General features: G+C 45.2%; 1 long non-coding RNA gene across 1 annotated transcript; it reads left to right on the forward strand.

Annotated features, from left to right (window-relative positions):
• The first annotated feature begins 15,223 nt into the window (after positions 1-15,223).
• On the forward strand, positions 15,224-16,018 carry LOC123425996. The gene is made up of 2 exons (XR_006621979.1): positions 15,224-15,703; positions 15,808-16,018. It is a non-coding gene; the product is annotated as an uncharacterized LOC123425996 (long non-coding RNA).
• Positions 16,019-17,674: the final 1,656 nt, after the last annotated feature.

Consider the following 17,674-nt stretch of genomic DNA (forward strand, 5'->3'; position numbering starts at 1 on the left):
TTCTCCAACTTTAGTTGAATCGGATTTGACCGAGGAGGTCCTTGGATGAGGTTAAATAGCAACTCATATATCTTCGTTGTGGTGTTTGCGTAAGTAAGATGCAATCCTACTAGATACCCATGGTCACCACGTGAAACATGCAACAATAAAATTAGAGGACGTCTAACTTTTTTTTGCAGGGTATGCTTATGATGTGATATGGCCAACGATGTGATGTGATATATTGGATGTATGAGATGATCATGTTGTAATAGTTAATATCGACTTGCACGTCGACGGAACGGCAACCGGCAGGAGCCATAGGGTTGTCTTTAAACTACCGTTTGTGCTTGCAGATGCGTTTACTATAGTGCTAGGACGTAGCTTTAGTAGTAATAGCATGAGTAGCACGACAACCCCGATGGCGACACGTTGATGGAGATCATGGTGTGACGCCAGTGACAAGAAGATCGTGCCGGTGCTTTGGTGATGGAGATCAAGAAGCGCATGATGATGGCCATATCTTGTCACTTATGAATTGCATGTGATGTTAATCCTTTTTGCACCTTATCTTGCTTAGAAGGACGGTAACATTATGAGGTGATCTCTCACTAAAATTTCAAGACGAAATTGTGTTCTCCCCGACTGTGCACCGTTGCGACAGTTCTTCGTTTCGAGACACCACGTGATGATCGGGTGTGATAGACTCAACGTTCACATACAACGGGTGCCAAACAGTTGCACACGCAGAACACTCGGGTTAAGCTTGACGAGCCTAGCATGTGCAGACATGGCCTCGGAACACATGAGACCGAAAGGTCGAGCATGAATCGTATAGTTGATATGATTAGCATAGAGATGCTTACCACTGAAACTATTCTCGACTCACGTGATGATCGGACTTGAGATAGTGGATTTGGATCATGTACCACTCAAATGACTAGAGAGATGTACTTTTTGAGTGGGAGTTCTTAAGTAATATGATTAATTGAACTAATTTTCATGAACATAGTCTAATGGTCTTTGCGAATTACGATGTAGCTTGCGCTATAGCTCTACTGTTTTTATATGTTCCTAGAGAAAATTTAGTTGAAAGTTGATAGTAGCAAACTTTGAAGAGGATTGTCCTCGTTGCTGCGCAGAAGGCTTATGTCCTTAATGCACCACTCTGTGTGCTGCACCTCGAGCGTCGCCTGTGGATGCTGTGAACATCCGACATACACGTTTCTGATGACTACACGATAGTTCAGTGCAAAATACATAATGGCTTAGAAGCAAGGCACCGAAGACGTTTTGAAACGTCGCGGAACATAAGTGATGTTCTAAAGAGATGAAATTGTGATTTCATGCTCGTGCCCTTGTTGAGAGGTACGAGACCTCCGACAAGATTCTTTCTCCACAAAGTAAAGGAGAAAAGCTCAATCGTTGAGCGTGTGCTCAGATTGTCTGAGTACGACAATCACTTGAATCAAGTGGGAGTTAATCTTCCAGATGACATAGTGATGGTTCTCCAAAGTCACTGACACCAAGCTGTGAGAGCTTCGTGATGAACTATAACATATCAAGGATAGATACAATGATCCTTGAGCGATTCGCGATGTTTGACACTGCGAAAGTAGAAATCAAGAAGGAGCATCAATAGTTGATGGTTTGTAAAACCACTAAGTTTCAAGAAAGGCAAGGGCTAGAAGGGATACTTCGTGAAACGGCAAAACAGTTGCTGCACTAATGAAGAGACCCAAGATTAAACCCAAACCCGAGACTAAGTGCTTCTGTAATGAGGGGAACAGTCACTGAGGCGGAGCAACTCTAGATACTTGGTAGATAAGAAGGCTGGCAAAAGTCGAAAGAAGTATATTTGATATACATGATGTTGATGTGTACTTTACTAGTACTCCTAGTAGCATGAGGGTATTGGATACCGGTTCGGTTGCTAAGTTATTAGTAACACGAAATGAAAGCTACGACATAAACGGAGACTAGCTAAAGGCAAGGTGACGATACGTGTTGGAAGTGTTTCCAAGGTTGATATGATCAAACGTCGCACGCTCCCTCTACCATCGGGATTGGTGTTAAACCTAAATAATTGTTATTTGGTGCTTGCGTTAAGCATGGACATGATTGGGTCGTGTTTATTGCAAAACGATTATTCATTTAAAGAGAATAATGGTTACTCTATTTTCTTGAATAATCACCTTCAATGGTTTATTGAATCTCGATCGTAGTGTTACACATGTTCATGATATTGGTGCCAAAAGATACGTGGTAATGATGATAGTTCCACTTACTTGTGGCACTGCCGCTTGAGTCATGTTGGTATAAATTGCATGAAGAGGCTCCATGCTCATGGATCTTTATACTCACTTGATTTTGAATCACTAGAGACATGCAAATCATAGCACATGAGCATGGCCTTGTTTTCATTGAGATGAAATAAGATAGTAACTTGTTGGAAGTGATACATTTTGATGTATGCAGTCCAATGGGTGCTGAGGCACGCAGTGGATATCATTATGTTCTTACTTCAATGACGATTTGAGTAGATACTAGAGTATTTGCTTAATGAATCACAAGTCTGAAATATTGAAAAGTTCAATTCTGTTTCGGAGTGAAGTTCATCGTAAAAAGAGGATAAACTGTCTACGATATGATCATAGAAATGAATATCTGAGTTACGAGTTTTGGTACGCAGTTAAGACAATGTGGAAATTGTTTCGCGGTTCATGCCACCTAGAACATCATAGTGTGATGATGTGTCTGAACGTCATAGCCACACACTATTTGGTATGGTGCATGCTATGATGTCTCTTATCGAATTACCACTATCGTTTATGGGTTAAGCATTAGAGACAACCGCATTCACTTTAAATAGGGCACCACGTATTTCCGTTGAGATGACACAGTATAGACTGAGGTTTAGAGAAATCTAAACTGTCGTTTCTTGAAAGTTTGGGGTTTCGACACTTATGTGAAAAAGTTTCAGTCTGATAAGCTCGAACCCAAAGCGGATAAATGCATCTTCATAGGATATCCAAAACAGTTGGGTACATCTCCTATCTCAGATCCGAAAGCAAAGTGTTTGTTTCTAGAAACGGATCCTTTCTCGAGGAAAGGTTTCTCTCGAAATAATTCAGTGGGGGGGTGGTAGAACTTGATGAGGTTATTGAACCATCACTTCAACCAGTGTGTAGCAGGGCGCGGGAAGTTGTTCCTGTGGCGCCCACACAAATTGAAGTGAAAGCTGATGATGGTGATCATCGACCATAGGATCAAGTTACTACAAGCCTCGTAGGTTGACAAGGTCGCGTACTACTGCAGAGTGGTACGGTAGCCCTGTCTTGGAGGTTATGTTGTTGAGCAACAATGAACCTACGAGTTAGGGAGAAAGCAATGGTGGGCCCGGATTCCGACAAATGGCTGGAAGCCATGAAATCCGAGAGAGGATCCATGTATGAAAACAAAGTGTAGACTTTAAAAGAACTACTTGATGGTCATAGGACTATTGAGTAAAGATGGATCTTTAAAAGGAAGACAGACGATGATGGTGATAAGTCACTGTTAAGAAAAGCTCGACTTGTCACAAAGATGTTTCCGACAAGATCAAACAGTTGACTATGATGAGACTTTCTCACTCGTAGCGATGTTAAAAGTATGTTAGAATTATGTTAGTAGTTGCTGCATTATTTATGAAATATTGCACGTAGGATGTCAAAACATTGTTTCCTCGACGGTTTCCTTGAGCAAACATTGTATGTGATACAACCAGGAGGTTTTGTCGATCCTAAAGATACTAGCAAGTATGCAAGCTCCAGTGATCCTTCAATGAACTGGTGCAAGCATCTCGGAGTTGGAATATACACTTTGATGAGATGATCAAAGATTTTGGGTTTGTACAAAGTTTGTGAGAAACTTGTATTTCGAAAGAAGTGAGTGGGAGCACTATAGAATTTCTGATAAGTATATGTGGTTGACATATTGTGGATCAGGAGTAATGTAGAATTTCTGTAAAGCATACAAGGTTGTTTGAAAGGAGTTTTCAAAGGAATACCTCGATTGAGCTACTTGAACGTTGAGCATCAAAGATCTACGGAGATAGATCGAAAGCGCTTAATGGAAGTTTCAACAAGATGCATGCCTTGACAAGTTTTTGAAGGAGTTCAAAATAGATCAGCAAAGAAGGAGTTCTTGGTTGCGTTGTAAGGTGTGAATTTGAGTAAGACTCAAAACTCGACCACGGCAGAATAAAGAGAATAGACGAAGGTCGTCTTCTATGCCTTAGCCGTAGACTCTAAAGTATGCCATGCTGAGTACCGCACCTGATGTGTGCCTTGCAGCAAGTCTGTTAAGAGGTACACAGAGTGATCCAGGATTGAATCACTGATCAGCGGTCAAAAGTTATCCTTAGTAACTAAATAGACTAAGGAATTTTTGTCGATTATGGAGGTGGTTAAAGAGTTCGTCATAAAGGGTTACGTCGATGCAAGCTTTGACACTAATCCAAATAACTATGAGTAGTGAAACGGATTCGTATAGTAGAGTAGATATTTGGAGCATTTCCGAATAGCACGTAGTAGCAGCATCTATAAGAAGACATAAAGATTTGTGAAGAACGCACGGATCTGAAAGTTCCAGAACCGTTGACTAAAACCTCTCTCACGAGCAAGACGCGATCAGACCCCAGAACTATATGGGTGTTGGTTTCGTTGGAATCACATGGTGATGTGAACTAGATTATTGACTCTAGTGCAAGTGGGAGACTGTTGGAAATATGCCCTAGAGGCAATAATAAATTAGTTATTATTATATTTCTTTGTTCATGATAATCGTTTATTATCCATGCTATAATTGTATTGATTGGAAACACAGTGCATGTGTGGATACATAGACAAAACACTGTCCCTAGTAAGCCTCTAGTTGACTAGCTCGTTGATCAAAGATGGTCAAGGTTTCCTGACCATAGGCAAGTGTTGTCACTTGATAACGGGATCACATCATTAGGAGAATCATGTGATGGACTAGACCCAAACTAATAGACGTAGCATGTTGATCGTGTCATTTTGTTGCTACTGTTTTCTGCGTGTCAAGTATTTGTTCCTATCACCATGAGATCATATAACTCACTAACACCGGAGGAATGCTTTGTGTGTGTCAAACGTCGCAACGTAACTGGGTGACTATAAAGATGTTGTACAGGTATCTCCGAAGGTGTTCGTTGAGTTAGTATGGATCGAGACTGGGATTTGTCACTCCGTGTGACGGAGAGGTATCTCGGGGCCCACTCGGTAATACAACATCACACACAAGCCTTGCAAGCAATGTGACTTAGTGTAAGTTGCGGGATCTTGTATTACGGAACGAGTAAAGAGACTTGCCGGTAAACGAGATTGAAATAGGTATGCGGATACTGACGATTGAATCTTGGGCAAGTAACATACCGAAGGACAAAGGGAATGACATACGGGATTAAATGAATCCTTGGGACTGAGGTTCAAACGATAAGATCTTCGTAGAATATATGGGATCCAATATGGGCATCCAGGTCCTGCTATTGGATATTGACCGAGGAGTCACTCGGGTCATGTCTGCATAGTTCTCGAACCCGCAGGGTCTACACACTTAAGGTTCGACGTTGTTATATGCGTATTTGAGTTATATGGTTGGTTACCGAATATTGTTCGGAGTCACGGATGAGATCACGGACGTCACGAGGGCTTCCGGAATCGTCCGGAAATGAAGATTGATATATAGGATGACCTCATTTGATTACCGGAAGGTTTTCGGACTTACCGGGAATGCACCGGGAATGACGAATGGGTTCCGGGTTTTTACCGGGGGGGGGGGGGCGGCAACCCACCCCGGGGAAGCCCATAGGCCTTGGGGGTGGCGCACCAGCCCTTAGTGGGCTGGTGGGACAGCCCAAGAAGGCCCTATGCGCCATAGGAAGAAAATCAAAGAGAAAAGAAAAAAAGGGAGGAGGTGGGAAAGGAAAGAAGGACTCCACCTTCCAAACAAAGTTGGATTCGGTTTGGAAGGGGAGACCTTCCCCCCTTTGGCTCGGCCGACCCCCTTGGGGCTCCTTGAGCCCCAAGGCAAGGCCCCCCCTCTCCCACCTATATATACGGAGGTTTTAGGGCTGATTTGAGACAACTTTGCCACGGCAGCCCGACCACATATCTCCACAGTTTTACCTCTAGATCGCGTTTCTGCGGAGCTCGGGCGGAGCTCTGCTGAGACGAGATCATCACCAACCTCCGGAGGGCCGTCACGCTGCCGAAGAACTCTTCTACCTCTCCGTCTCTCTTGCTGGATCAAGAACGCCGAGATCATCGTCGAGCTGTACGTGTGCTGAACGCGGAGGTGCCGTCCGTTCGACACTAGATCGTGGGACTGCTCGCGGGACGGTTCGCGGGGCGGATCGAGGGACGTGAGGACGTTCCACTACATCAACCGCATTTCTTAACGCTTCTGCTGTGCGGTCTACAAGGGTACGTAGATCACACATGCCCTCTCGTAGATGGACATTACCATGATAGGTCTTCGTGCGCGTAGGAAATTTTTTGCTTCCCATGCGACGTTCCCCAACACAAGGCGTCTATTGATTCTGAAGCTAAAGAAGTGAAGCTAACTCATTTTTCGGAGGACGTGATTATCTTCGCAGCGCGGGATGACACGGTCCGTCTGTTTTCGTTGAATGAGAAGGGTGAGATCTCTCCAATTTCGCAAGTCCCAGTGGTCTGCGAATATGAAGATGTTTTTCTGGAAGAACTGTCAGGAATGCCTCTGCACCGAGCAGTTCAGTTCGTAATTGAGCTTGAACCACGTACTGAGCTTGTGTGCAAATGGCCATACAAACTGGGTCCAGAAGAGTTGAAGGAGCTGAAGAAACAACTTGATGAGCAGGAGCGTCTGGGTCTGATCAGACCAAGCTCATCTCCTTGGGGCTGTGGAGTTCTTTTCGTCAAGAGGAAGGATGGTACAGAAAGACTCTGTGTCTATTACCGCGCATTGAATAAGAAGACGATTAAAAACAAGTATCCACTTCCTAACATCAATGAGTTGTTCGAGCAACTGAAAGGGGCTAAGATCAGGATGGGTTATCATCAGATTCGCATTCGCGAAGAGGACATTCCAAAGACTGCTTTCAAAACAAGCTTTTGCTCGTATGAGTGTACACTGATGTATTTCGGTCTGGCCAATGCTCCACCGACCTTGTGTCGAATGATGAATTATATCATCTCCCCATTCAAGAATAAATTCGTCTTGTTGTATCTTGATGATATTCTGGTCTTTTCGGAAACTGAGGAAGAGCATGAAGAACATCTCAAACTTATGCTTGATAATCTAAGAGAGCATAAGTTCTTTGCTAAGTTTTCCAAATGTGAGTTCTGGTTGAAGGAAGTTGTCTATGTTGGGCACATCATCTCTGCCGAGGGGATCAAAGTTGATCCGTCGAAGGTGCAGGCCATTGTTGACTGGGAGCCTCCGCAAAATGTGAAGCAGCTTCGAAGCTTTCTCGGGCTTGCAAGCTATTGTAGAAGGTTCATTGAGAATTTCTCCAAGATTGCTAAGCCTCTCTCAAGTCTTCTTCAGAAGGGTGTGAAGTATGTTTGGTCTCCAGAGTGTCAGTTGGCTTTCGACCCACTCAAAGAGAAGCTCACTTCTACTCCGGTCTTGGTTCCTCCTGATGACTCCAAACCTTATCAAGTGTTCTGTGACGCCTCTCTTCAAGGTCTTGGTGCAGTGTTGATGCAAGATAAGAAAGTGGTAGCTTATACCTCGAGGTAGTTGAAGCCAAGTGAGAAGAATTACCCCACTCATGATCTTGAGTGGGCGGCAGTGGTACATGCTCTGATGACTTGGAGACACCTATTGTTGGAAAGAAAGGTTGAAGTGTTCACCGATCACAAGAGTCTAAAGTACATCTTCACCCAGCCTAACCTCAATCTTTGACAAACTCGTTGGGTGGAAATGCTCCAAGATTTTAATCCGAGCATTGAGTACACTCTAGGCAAAGCTAATGTCATGGCAGATGCTTTGAGCAGGAAGACTTACTGCAACAATCTCATTATAAACCCTCTCCAGCCTGACCTTTGTGAATCTTTCAGAAAGCTCAACCTTCTGTTAGTACCTCAGGGATTTTTTTCTAATCTTCAGATCTCACCTACCTTGGAAGACTAGGTCCGACAAGCTCAACTTCTTGATGCGGTGGTGAAGAAAGTTAAGATTGGCTTGGCAAAGGGAGTTCCCAAGTATAAGTGCTTCAGTGTTTATGCCAGAGATACGTTATTGTTTGAGGAGCGTCTTGTCGTTCCGAAAGGGGATCTCAAAAAGGTTATCATGGAAGAAGCCCATAACTCTCTTCTCTCCATACATACAGGAAGTTCGAAGATGTATCAGGATTTGAAACAGAACTTCTGGTGGACTCGCATGAAGCGTGAAATTGCTCAGTTCGTAAATGAATGTGATGTATGTCGAAGGGTGAAAGGAGAGCATCAACGTCCAGCAGGTCTTTTGCATTCATTGCCCATTCCCGAGTGGAAGTTCGACCATATTGAGATGGATTTCGTCACCGGGTTTCCGAAGTCCAAGAAGGGTAACGATGCCATCTTCATCGTCATCGACAAGTTGAGCAAAGTGGCTCATTTCCTTCCAGTCAAGAAGTCTATCTCGGCAGTTCAGCTTGCAGAGTTTTACACTTCGAGGATAGTCTCTTTGCATGCCGTTCAAATGCTGATTTCTTCGGATCGCGGAAGCATCTTCACTTCCATGTTCTGGGACTTATTTCAGTCTGTGATGGGTACTAAGATTCGATTCAGCACAGCCTTTCATCCTCGGACTAGTGGGCAAGTTGAGAGAGTCAATCAGGTCCTCGAGGATATGCTAAGAGCCTGTGTCATTTCCTTTGGCATGAAATGGGAAGACTGCCTACCTTTTGGTGAGTTTTCTTATAACAGAAGCTATCACGCAAGTTCAGGCAAAGCTCCGTTTGAGATTCTCTATGGCAGGAAGTGCCGTACCCCGCTCAACTGGTCAGAGATTAGTGAGCGTCAAATTCTTGGGAATGACTTGATCGAAGAAGCAGAAGAGATGTGTTGTGTCATTCGGGATAATCTAAGAGCAGCGCAGTCCCGTCAGAAGAGCTACTATGATAGCAAGCATCGTGACATGTCTTATGAGGTCGATGACATCGTCTATCTCAAAGTGTCTCCTATGAAGGGCACTCAACATTTTGGAATCAAAGGCAAGCTTGCTCCTCGTTTTGTTGGCCCTTTCAGAATTGTTGGCAAGAGAGGCGACCTTGCTTGTCAACTTGAGCTCCCTTCAAACTTTGCAAATGTGCATAACGTGTTCCATGTATCTCAGTACGGAGATGCTTGAAAACTCTCGAGCGTACAGTTGTTCTTCAGGATATTGACCTTCAACCCGACCTATCCTATCGTGAGCATCCAATTGCAGTTCTTAAGACGACTGAGCGCAAGACCCGCTATAAGTCAATCAAGTTTCTCAAGGTGCGCTGGTCATATCATTCCAATAAAGAGGCCACTTGGGAGCGCGAGGATCACCTCCGTTCCGAATTTCTAGAGTTCTTTCAGTCTTAGATCTCGGGTCGAGATCTTTTTGTAGTGTGGGAGGGTTTGTAATGCCCCAGATGTAACCCTTGCCATATTTGGAAACCTTTCCTATTTCGATCATGATGTCAATGCTATGGAGTTATCATTTCATGTGGTCATTTCATCTCTTCACCTTTGCATCATGCCATTCGTTGCATTCATGTCATTTCTTTGTGTTGTGTTGTTGTTTGATCCATGATGAGTGCAAGTGTGCTATGAGTGTGTGATGAGGTGGTTATTGCAAAACTTTGGTTTCAACCTATGATTGTTTTCAAACTAGGTTTCAAAAACCCCTTCTTCCTTATTTATTTGGGCCCATGTTTAACTTGCTCAAACCTGTTTTCAAAATGTTGTTCATTTTGTAGTTTTACCTTGTGATTGAGGGGTATTGTGGTTGGGATTTTAAAACTTAAACCACATTGGGTTTTATTAACAAAACAGTATATTAATTCTGTTTTGGGATTTAATTTAAATACTCCAAAAATCAGTTTTATATTTTATTTTAATAGGGCATAATTCCCATATGCCCTAGGCATTTTTATTTTTTTTCTTCAAACCCATGTGTGGCTGTGTGCATTTTTATTTGCAGGTGCTATTTTAAAAATGCAACACCCTTTTTGATTTAAACCGAATGGTCGTGTGGGCTGGCTTCCTCGCGCGCGCAGCCCACAAGACGTCCGTCTCCTTCCTCCTCTCGACGTGACTGTGTACGACCGAAGGCCAGCCACGGATCTTCCTCCCCCATGATCTTGCGGCTCCAAGCATGCCTCCCGAGGTTATTTAAGCGACCAGGCTCCCTCCCCACAACCCTAGGCCTCCGTTTCCCCCCTCCTCTCCTCTCTGGCACCGTCGGGGGCATTCCCGAGCAGAGCCACCACCATGGCATGCTCCTGGTGAGCTCGTCGCCGACAGATCAGTGCTCCGTCGCCTTCCCCGACTGGATCAGGAGCACGCGGTGGAACAGGGGGTTCCATTCCCGACAAGATCCAGCGACGGGAGCGACTACATCAACGACGTCGACGTCCCCCTCTTCTTGCACTACGGCGACCCTTCTCCAACACCTCGTCGTCGGCGTTTCTTCCTCCACGGCGAGCTCCTCTCCTCTCAACGCTAGGTAGCGGGGCCCTTGCTCTCGTCCTCTTCCATCTCCGTTAGACGCGCCCGAGCCCTCTGCTCGAGGCCTGCCAGAGTTGTACCGGCAGGTTGTGCTATTACTGGCTGTTGCTTGTGGCATGGACGTACTCCCTATGTTCGTGGCCGACGCATCCCTCTCATAGTCGTAGTGTAGCCGAGGTAGTTCCGCAGCTAGTGTGTGTGTGTGTAGGACGACCTGCTCCGGTGAGCTCGTCGCCGACGCCTCTCTTCAAAAGAATAGCAAGGCTGCCCCTTTTCCTAGCTTACCTGGTTAGAGCTCCCCCTCTGGGATAGTAGCACGCGCCAGCTCAACTGGCTTGGCCCTTGCGCGCAGAACGGCGCGACGCGGGTTCGAATCCCCGTCGGGCCCTTTTATTTTTCTATTTCGCTGGTAGTGGTACTCGGCAGAGCTAGCTCACCTGCGATCTTTCCCCTTATCTATCGAGAGTCGTGTGCTAGCGTAGTGGTATGGTGTGATGTGGTGCTACCAGGGGACCTGGGTTCGAATCGAGGGTACCCCCTTTTATTTTTTTTGCCCTTGTTCACTTCTTTTACTATTACTTTCCTTGGGCAGCAAGTATGCCTTGGTCCTTTTATGAAAACCAGTGGGTTTTAATCCTTTCAAAGCCTAGCTCATATGCATGGATGTGTGTTTGTATGTGTGCATGTAGTGTGTGTATGCACTTGTATGCATATGTCCTCATGAATGTGTGTATGTGTGTGGATGTGTGTGTGTGCACATGAGGGAGATGTGCACATATGTGAGTGTGTGTGTGTGCATGTGGTAGCACATGCTAATTTGCAAGAGGGCAGCCCCCTCTTGATGCACCTCTTGTAGTGTGTGTGTGTGAGCACATATATTTGTGTGTATGTGTTCATGCATGTGTGTGTGTGGGCATGAGTGCACATATGCACTTGTGCATGAGGGATAACCGCTCATGCTTGCCACTATGGTGTGATGTGGTTGTGTATGGGCTTGTGTGTGTGCATGTGTAGGTGTTGCTACATATGTTTTTTTCACATGTGATAATGTCTTATATGATCATATAGGATTCTAGGTTGTTTTTCGATCTAGCTTTGTGCCTACATGTTACATGCAAGTACACATGTATTATATATGCTTTAGGGTAGAATCACCCCAGGAATCCATTGGTGGAATCATATTTCACTTTAGAGCAACTTCATGAACTATCATTTTTCTGTCATGATGCCATGTTTAGAGCTTTGTATTAAGAAGTGCTTTGACCCTGTGAGGATGAATCCTTGATATGGAAGTAGTGGGTGAACCCCTCTACAACATGGGGCATTTGATTTGTTCATAGGAATTTCTATATACCTTTTGTGTCTTGTCAAAGTTGACACTTGGCTGAAACTGACAGCTTTGTGAAAATCTGTGATTTTCACCAAGTCTGAGAATCTGATGTAATTTTCTTCCCTTGTTGTTTTGGTTGCAAAAGCTCATGTGTTGGGAAACATCCCATGCAACAAACTAAAGTTTGTGATCTTCTCTGTTTTTCTAGCTCCCTGTTAAATTTCATGCTCATTCACTTCCTGTAGATATCATTTTGGAGGCTGCTAAAATGCTTCGGAGCATAAGCAGCTGGTGAAAATATGAGATTTTAACTAAGTCCCAGAATCTGTAATTTTTGTCCAAGTTAGTGCATGTAGATCTGCTCATGTGTGACTCCTTTGTATTAAATTCTTGCACAGGGTTGTATAGCTTTTGAATGGATTTTGCCTCATATCTTGTTTGGCTCATTTGGGTGGCTGTAGGTACTTTAAATGTTGTGGACAAACTGCTATGATGTTGTTAAAAACAGGATGCATGTTTTAGTTGTTTTGAAGCTTGTGCGGGCATTGTTGATGTTGTGGTGTGTTTCCGTGCACCACCCCACTGGTATTTGATTGGTTTGATCATGTGGCAACCTGGTAACACCAGAGGAGTGCCATTGGAGTGTGCTTGTGGTTGATTTGAACCGTAGGACTCCATATCTTGTTTTGTAGTTTCCGGTTGATCCGTAGCTCCGTTCTCTACGATCTTTATATGTTTTTGCTTCGTTTCCTCGTGATGCACATGTTCATGCCATCTTCATGCATGTCAAGATAACTTAACATGAAGTTCTGTCCAGAATTCTATTAACTCAACTAATGCATATGAAAGTGACTAGAATAGTGATGCATGCTTCCTTCTTAACTCATGTATCATATTGTTTGTTGCATTATGTTGTGTTGGTGTTCATTGGCTGTTATTTTATCTTGGGTAGCATCGGGACCGGAGAGCGAGTACGTGGATTCTGGAGAGTACGTGCAGGAAGATCAAGAGCAGTTCCAAGCTAAATAATTCACACGCAACATGACCATGACCTTGATACCGTATCTAGCTTTGTTATGCTTAGAATCACGTTTCCTTAGATATATGCTCGCTTCCTATGTAACGCCCAAGGTGCGACCCTATCCTTAATTTGGCACGAGGGCCTCGTCAGGGATAGAAGCGCATCTTGTCGTTTCACAAGAATGGATATTGTTAGAAGTACTTGTACTGAAAGGAAGAGTTATATAAAATTGGCTTACACTCGCCACAAGCTACATCAGAGTCACATCAGTACAATACATAAATATCAAGAAGAAGAGCAGGGTCCGACTACGGACGAAAACATACGAGAAAAGAAGAACGACGTCCATCCTTGCTATCCCAGGCTGCCGCCCTGGAACCCATCCTAGATCGATGAAGGAGAAGAAGAAGAAGCAACTCCAAATGAACAATCAACGTGCTCGCGTCAAGTCACCTTTACCTGTACCTGCAACTGGTCTTGTAGTAATCTGTGAGCCACAGGGGACTCAGCTATCTCATTCCCAAAGGTATCAACACTAGCAAAGCTTAATAGATGAGATAGGGATAAGTGGTGAGGCTGCAGCAAGCGACTAAGCATATATTTAGTGGCTAACTTACGAGTACAAGAATAAGAGGGGGAAGATCTACGCATAGCGGACGTGAACTACCGATGATCAAATGAATGATCCTGAACACCTACTTACGTCAAACATAACCCCACCGTGTCCTCGATCGGAGAAGGAACTCACAAAAGAGACAGTCACGGTTACGCACTCAGTTGGCATATTTTAGTTAAGCTAACTTCAAGTTATCTAGAACCAGTGTTAAACAAAGTTTCCACCACTACTAGGAAAAGGGCTATAGATGATATAGACACTAATGGCGCACCAGACAAGTAGTGCGCCACTAGTATATAGCATTGGCGCACCATGTGCAGGTGTGCCATTAGTGTGATGGACACTAATGGTGCACCACACACTTGGTGCGCCACTACTATATTTTTTTTGCAAAAGTACTAATGGCGCACCGGGGCAGAGTGCGCCATTACTAGTTTAACTAGTAATGGCGCACCACTCATCCAGTGCGCCACTACTATATATATTTTTTGCAAAACTACTAATGGCGCACCACTAGCTGGTGCGCCATTAGTAACAAGGGTTACTAATGGCGCATTTGTAGGTGGTGCGCCACTACTATTTTTTTGCAAAACTACTAATGGCGCACCACCAGCTGGTGCGCCATTAGTAACCAGGGTTACTAATGGCGCATTTGTAGGTGGTGCGCCATTAGTAACCTGGGACCAGCTAGATATTTTGGACAACCACCTACCATACTCATTTTTTAAATTTCATGGGCACTTTTTGAATTCATGAATATTTTTTTCAAATTTGATGATATTTTTTCATATTCAATATGAAAAAATATTGAATATTCATGAGGACACTCGATCTCGATCCCCCCATCTCGATCGCTATCCCTCCTCGGCAGATCCCCCTAGCCGCCGAGCACCCCCCGCACCCTCCCCCGGTCCACCGTCGCCGACGACCCCCCACACCCTCCCCCGCTCCACCGTCGCCGAGCACCCACCGCACCCTCCCCCGCTCCACCGCCGCCGACGACCCCCCGCACCCTCCCCGGCCCGCTCGACTGCAGCTAACGACCCCCCGCATCCTCCCCCGCTCCACCGCCGACGCCGACCCCCCGCACCCTCCCCCGCTCCACCGCCGCCGACGACCCCCCGCACCCTCCCCGGGCCGCTCCACCGCCGCCGATGACCCCCCGCACCCTGCCCCACTCCACCGCCGCCGCCGACCCCCCGCACCCTCCCCTGTCTCCTCGCTTGGATCCCCCAAACGGAATCGGCCGAATGCACCACCCACCCCTCCCTCCCCCTGAACGCCATTGCTATCCAAAAAAATATATTACTAATGGCGCACCTCTCTGGGATGTGCCATTGCTATAAAAGAAAGATTACTAATGGCGCACCTCTCTGGGATGCGCCATTACTATATAAAAAAGACTACTAATGGCGCACCGCATGGGGATGCGCCATTGCTATCAAAAAAAAATCTAATGGCGCACCGCTCGGGTGCGCCGTTGCTAACCTGCACTGCTCGGCGGCGGCGGCTTTGGGTCTTCTCAGTAGAGTCACCAACCCACCCAGACCGTGCGTGCTCCGCTTCGCCCTCACGCACCTCACCGCGGCCACCTCCTCCCACCCACCGCCGCCGGCGGCGCCATGGAGGTCGGCGGCGAGGAATTCGCGGTCGGCGTGGTGATCTCCGCAAAGACCACCCTCGGGGAGGAGTTCGAGGGCTAGATCTCTCGTTCGACCGCCCGAGCAACCTCCTCGTCATCCATATCCTTCCCAAATCCAACCTTTGCTCCCCGCCCCCATCTCTATGCCGTTTACTTCTGCCTCCTGCTCTATTTATGTGTACTGCCTGGTTCCTTTGTTTCCATGACAGCGTAGATCACAAGAGGACGTGGGCAGGGCGGAGAGGGGTAAGCGGCGGAACGTGAGGGTGCTCAAGGCCAACTACATCCAGGAGTTCTCCGTCGTCGGCAAGTACGACGACCCGCTCGACCCGGCTGGTTGTGTGCTCGACCTCGCCGCCATCCACGCCAGGGAGGAGGCCGCCCTCAGGTGCGTCATACTGCATCCCAAACCCTTTTGGTACTACTTTCTAGTCATTTCTAGTTAGGCATCTGATGCTTATTTATCTTGTTTGTATTTGAGATGCGGTCAAGATTCAATCAATGGATTTGCTCCCTCCAGCTGTAGATGCTCTAATGTGTTGTGCTTAGTTGAGTCATAGTACTGGTCAATGTGGAGCACCAGATTTGTAAGAATCATGCACACTGATCAGATACTCAGATCTCAACAGAAAATCTCTCTAGATTTATGTATACCTATGGATACATACTAATTCCTCGAGAAACAAATGTGTATGCTGCTAAAGCATGTGGTAGGTTCCTGAACTCCTAAAATGCAGTGCAGCCGCATCTATCTTCTTTTTTTGGCAAGACAAGGCGCCATGGCTAAGGTATACAAAGAAATACTGGTCAAACAGTGCAAGGTTCTCTCTTTTGACTCTTGTTGTTACTTGTTGCTGATAATGCTCTATGATAATTCTGAAGTATGGCTACTGTCCCTACGATCTTGATACAAGGTAATAATTACTGAAGGTGTAGAAATTCACATGTGATATGTTTTTAGGTTTTTTCTGCAAAGATAAGTGATTTTGCATGTGACTGCAGAAATTGATGAAGCAGCAGGGAAGGACCGGATCCGGATGGACGTGTAGTCTACATGAGATGGAATGGATAGATGCAGATATGAGAGTAGATGGATGGGCATTAAGTCGACGACCCGTTCAACGGATAACTCCAAAACCAGAGTCTCCGTCGGATGTACGACGTGCAATGAATGTGATCACACTATGGAACAGGAGAACATTTTGCAGTAAAGCTGGAACATTAATCATTAAGGTATGGTCGTCGAGCCGCTCCGGCGGTGCATGGACAGAGCAAGGGAGATACTTGAGGTGAGTCTACCAATATTTTTGTTGTGGGATAGTGTATTTGATTGGTGTGAGTGCTTAATTAGCTACACAGTCTATTATCTGCCAGTAATAGTTGCAAATTTTGAAACATTTTCTGGCCGCTTTTGAGTTTTTAATGGCCTCTTCAACTAAAGGAATTTTTTGTAGGACTTCAGTTCTTAACTCATAGAGGTTGTTTGATTTGTAGGATATAATATTTCCTCTTCCTCTTGTGTGCTACTCTGCACTCAGTTTCAAAGGAAATGTTCCATTATGCCTAACCTACTGGATTTCTTTTCTTTTCTTTTTGTCGATGACAATTATGGCATGCAACTAATGCCCGAAGACAATTCATGTGGTTTCCCGTGCTGTAACAAACAACCTCTTATGCTCAGTATATGTAGGACAGAACACGTTATGGCATCCAATTTCTGTCCTGCTCATGTTTTTTCAGATCCTATGCTCTGTTCCGCAGAGGCTCTTATTGACTTAAGAGTTACCGAGTGAGGGCAACCAGTCGTGTCCAACTGAAATTATGCTTTGATATAAATTTTAACGCCGAGTGAAGTTTGTTTACTAATCAGCTATTTTAATTTCTCGATTACACAACTACAATGCTCGATTCAAGCCTCAAATTTTGTTTTTTGGACTTCCATTTTACCTGATAAAATCAGGAGGTCTAGTTGTTTGGACAAAAGGAGACGTTCATTTTGTTTACAGAGGAAGTAGTTATCTAGAAAACATAAAACATCGTCAGAAGTCCATAGCTGATATTCACAGAGTTCCCCTTGAAAAATGTACTGCGCCTGAACCCTAGTGGAAACATGAAAGCAACGCCGAGCCTTCAACAAATCATAATGATGATGCTCATGGTGTTTTACGAGGGATTGATCCAAGCCTTGCTGTTCACGCATATGAAGAACCTGTCGAAGGAACACTCTATGAGAGAGAAGTCAACAGACTGTTGGACAGCTTGGACCCTCGGTTTGTAGATTGGTGGTGGAACACGCCATTGCCTGTGGATGCTGATCTCCTTCCAGAAGTTGTTCCAGACTTCAAAACTCCATTTAGAC

This window comes from Hordeum vulgare, chromosome 2H (assembly GCF_904849725.1).
Source record: "Hordeum vulgare subsp. vulgare chromosome 2H, MorexV3_pseudomolecules_assembly, whole genome shotgun sequence".
NCBI lineage: Eukaryota > Viridiplantae > Streptophyta > Magnoliopsida > Poales > Poaceae > Hordeum > Hordeum vulgare.